The sequence below is a fragment of the Balaenoptera acutorostrata genome, chromosome 10, assembly GCF_949987535.1.
Source record: "Balaenoptera acutorostrata chromosome 10, mBalAcu1.1, whole genome shotgun sequence".
Classification (NCBI taxonomy): Eukaryota; Metazoa; Chordata; class Mammalia; order Artiodactyla; family Balaenopteridae; genus Balaenoptera; species Balaenoptera acutorostrata.
Genome location: NC_080073.1, coordinates 46,001,139 through 46,005,493, shown reverse-complemented (window position 1 = coordinate 46,005,493; position 4,355 = coordinate 46,001,139).

The window sequence follows — 4,355 nt, the reverse complement described above, 5'->3', positions numbered from 1 at the left end:
CTTAGATACCAGCCTGGTACAGGAGGGAGGGCGGTAGGAAAAGAGGGCCAATCTCTGCAGGCTCAGAGATGTGCAGGCACAAGTGCTCTGCTTATAGGATATACTAAATTGTTCAATTACCTGAAGTTCACATAACCAAAAAGCTCCAATGAACAGATTTTTAAAATTACCTTTATATGTAATGGGCGATTATGACAATTCTGAAGAACGTCTAAATAAAGAGTACGCTGTGCAGCATTTCAATTTATTAAGCACAACGGCCTGATTTCCAGCCCTTCCAGGTGAAGGAGTCTTGGCTAAGTGGAAAACACATGCCAAGCCCTCAGGATCACAGAACACCGCAGGCTGGGCTGAGATCTGGGTCCCAGTCTGGGGCCCAACCACGGCAGCAAACGGAGAGTCCAGGGGCCTCAGAGGCCCCATCTTCACTTTAAGCGTTAGCATTAGGCAAAGGGTATCTGATCTCCTTTATCCCAGATTAGACCCACGACTACCCAACCTCACAGAGAAACTTCAGCTTTTGTTTAAATGAATTAAATAACAATGTGATTCCACCTTTAAAACTTCTACCCTGGAACAGTTTCCGCAGTGGGTTTCCTGTAAGTGAAGATGAATCTAGCTTCTAAATAAGGTTATAAAATGAAAAGGTATACATTTATAGAGATAAAATATACTATAAAATGTGTTCTCATGAGCAGAAGTTTATGGTAGCAATAGGTTTCTGCTTTGAGAAATTTTAATCATCACATTTCAAAATTGCCACATCTTACAGGAAATCTTTTTAAAGAAACACACAGGCATCAGCTGGTAAAGATTTTATTTTCTTCAAGGAAACTGGTTTTATGGCTTGAGTTTCTTAAACTGAGCTAACTTAAAAATCCAGAGAAATCATGTAATTCAAGTGAAAAAACAGAGCCCAGAAAGAAACCTGGCAGCAGGCTTATGGCTGTTTCAGTGGCTGACCGGCTGACCTTTGCTACTAAATATTTGTAATAACTAATAGATAGCATTTATTAATAAGCACTTAACCTGTAGCACCTCCCCTCACCCTCACCACCTGATGAACGAAGCACCCCATCTCCGTCCTACTGAGGAGGAGACCGCAACTTTAGAAGCTTAGGAAATGATCACACAGCTGGCAAGGGGTAGAGGGGGGCTAGAACCTGGGCAGTCTGGCTCCAGAGCCCAAGCTCTTGGCACCGCAAGATGAAACTTGTACTGGCAGATCCAATTTATTGACTCCACTTTCTAGGAAAGTTGCCCTCTTACACAGAGAAAACTCCTTCCACATAACACAAATGAGATCCAAACGACCTTTAAAAAAAAAAAAAAAGCCTGAGCCTGGATGGGAGGGGAGTCTGGGGGAGAATGGATACATTCTCAGCCATATGTATGGCTGAGTCACTTTGCTCTGCACCTGAAACTATCACAACATTGTTAATCAGCTATACTCTAATATAAAATAAAAAGGTTTTTTTTTTTTTTTAAAAGCCTTAAGAGTAGATGGGGGTGAGGGAGGAAGACACTGTAGTAATGAAAAAACAGTATTTAAAAATTCCAGCATCAGTGATATGGTCCACAATCTACAACAACACAGGGCCTGGGGCCACCTGAAAGGTGGGTTGGTACCCAAGCCAGGGGACGGGGACACCTGGACTCCAGCAAGTCAAGAGAACTAGCTGGCCACGGGCCACACTCTTCATCCCATACCCATCCACTTCCGGAGATCAGCACAAAGAATCACAACCAGACGGCAAGGAACACTCGCGTTTCCATTTTCAAAATACTAAACTATGATCACAGTCATCATTTTGTTTTATTTAAACTATACAGCCTCCCGCTAACCAAAGGCATTTTAAAGGGCCAGGAAGAAGGCTCTCCATCAAGTTATCAAGAGCTCTAAGAGGCCAAAGCACTGTCCTCTTCCAAATCCCAGTCCCCTGGGGAAGGAGCGGGGCGGGGCCCCTGCTCCCTCAGCAGGCCACCGTGTGAGAACCGGAGACACAGGGAGCAAAGCCAGGGACTGGCTCAGAAACGGCCAGACCTTGCAGACACAGCCCGTCTGAGACCATGGACACTGGGATCCCCTTTACTCCCCACCTCCATGGAGAAAACAGGACACTGGGGGTCGCGTTGGAAAAACCCACAGGCAAAAAGCCAAAGACAACATCCATCTAAAGCTGGAGAGATTCGCCCGCAGGGCCGGGGGTTTGGAGCAGTTAGAGGGGTGCTGGGGTCAGAGCAAGGACAAAGGATTCCCAAGACAAAGGGGAAGGGAGAGGGCAGGGGTCAGGAGGAGGGGACTAGGAAGAGGAAAGGGGGAGAGGAGGAGGGATGAAGGAGGGACCAGCAGGAGAGGCCATGGGGAGGAGACAGGAGGAAGAGAAATGGGGAAAAGACAGGAGGAGAGGGGCGAGATGGAGGGGAGAGAGAAGAGGACAGGCAGGAGGAGAACTAAAAGCAAAGACAAAATGAGACAGCTGAGTGCCATGAAACGGTTGCTAGGCTGCTGCCCATAAACCCACAATAACAACCACAGATACACTAATCCTTACCCCAAAAGGGGAGGAAAGGTCAGCAAGAACCGTAAAGCAGAGTTCCCAGGATCGAATTCCACATAAGCATACTTCCTAATGAATTCTTTACAAAGGAGACCAACATCCTCTGGTAACAAGAACCCAGGATCATCATTCTTTTTAAAAGATGAGACAAAGAGATAAGTATAATTAGCAGCACTTCCAGACCATGACAGGTCAGGGTCTACTTCAATATTAAAAGACAGTAATCACAGCAGTGGCAATGATACATAATCAGCCCTAGAGAGTAGAACAGCCCTTTTGCCATCCAAATTAAGAATTGTATTCCTTGTCTGGGACATATACTGTGAAGCAATCACTTTTTTTTTTTTTTTTTTTTTTTTAAGGATTTTCTTATTTATTTATTTATTTATTTATTTATTTTTGGCTGTGTTGGGTCTTCGGTTCGTGCGAGGGCTTTCTCCAGTTGCGGCAAGCGGGGGCCACTCTTCATCGCGGTGCGGGGACCGCTCTTCATCGCGGTGCGCGGGCCTTTCTCTATCGCGGCCCCTCCCGTCGCGGGGCACAGGCTCCAGACGCGCAGGCTCAGCAATTGTGGCTCACGGGCCCAGCTGCTCCGTGGCATGTGGGATCTTCCCAGACCAGGGCTCGAACCCGTGTCCCCTGCATTAGCAGGCAGATTCTCAACCACTGCGCCACCAGGGAAGCCCGAAGCAATCACTTTTATGGGTTCTTTTTCCAAAAGAAAAAGGACAAAGAACTTTAGTTCAATGAAAAAGAATTTTGCAAGCACAAGCAATTTCTATTGAGAAGTGTCTATTTCATTGAAAAGAAAAGGTATTTTCACTTAATGGCAGTTCTGAAAAATAATATAAAAAAGTAGTGAGGCTATTTCTGAAAATCATTTATTGTAATATACCATATTAATAAAATAGAGGACAAAGACCATATGACCAGCTCAAGAGATGCAGAAAATGCATTTCACAAAATTTCTACAACCTTTCATGACAAAACATTCAACAAATTGGAAATAAAAAGAAACTTCCTCAACCTGATAAAGAGCATCTATGAAAAACTTACAGATAACATCAGACTTAATAGTGAAAGACTGAATGTTTTCCCCTATGATCAGGAACAAGACAAGGACGTCCACTCTTGCCACCTCCATTTAATATTGTCCTGGAAGGTCTGGCCAGAGAAAGTAAGGAAAAAACTACTTGCTGGCTGGGCAACCTCTCATTGGTTTCTATGAACCCACCTCTGGGGGGGTCGGCTGGGAGGATAAAATGCTATAATCCATGTAAATGCTCAATAAATGTTATCCGCTGTTATCATTATGAAAGAAGAGACAAGTCCATTCTCTATGTCTACATCTTTATTCCTGCCCTGCAACTAGGTTCATCAGTACAATTTTTTTTGATTCCATATTTATGCATTAGCATACAGTATTTGTTTTTCTCTTTCTGACTTACTTCACTCTGTATGACAGACTCTAGGTCCATCCACCTTACTACAAATAACTCAATTTCTTTTTTTATGGCTGAGTAATATTCCATTGTATATACGTGCCACATCTTCTTTATCCATTCATCTGTCGATGGACGTTTAGGTTGGTTCCATGTGCTGGCTATGGTAAATAGTGTTGCAATGAACATTGTGGTACATGTCTCTTTTTGAATTATGGTTTTCTCAGGGTATATGTCCAGTAGTGGGATTGCTGGGTCATAGGGTGGGAGGGGGAAGCTGCGGCGAATTGAGAGTAATATCGACATATATACACTACCGAATGTAAAACAGTTAGCTAGTGGGAAGCAGCAG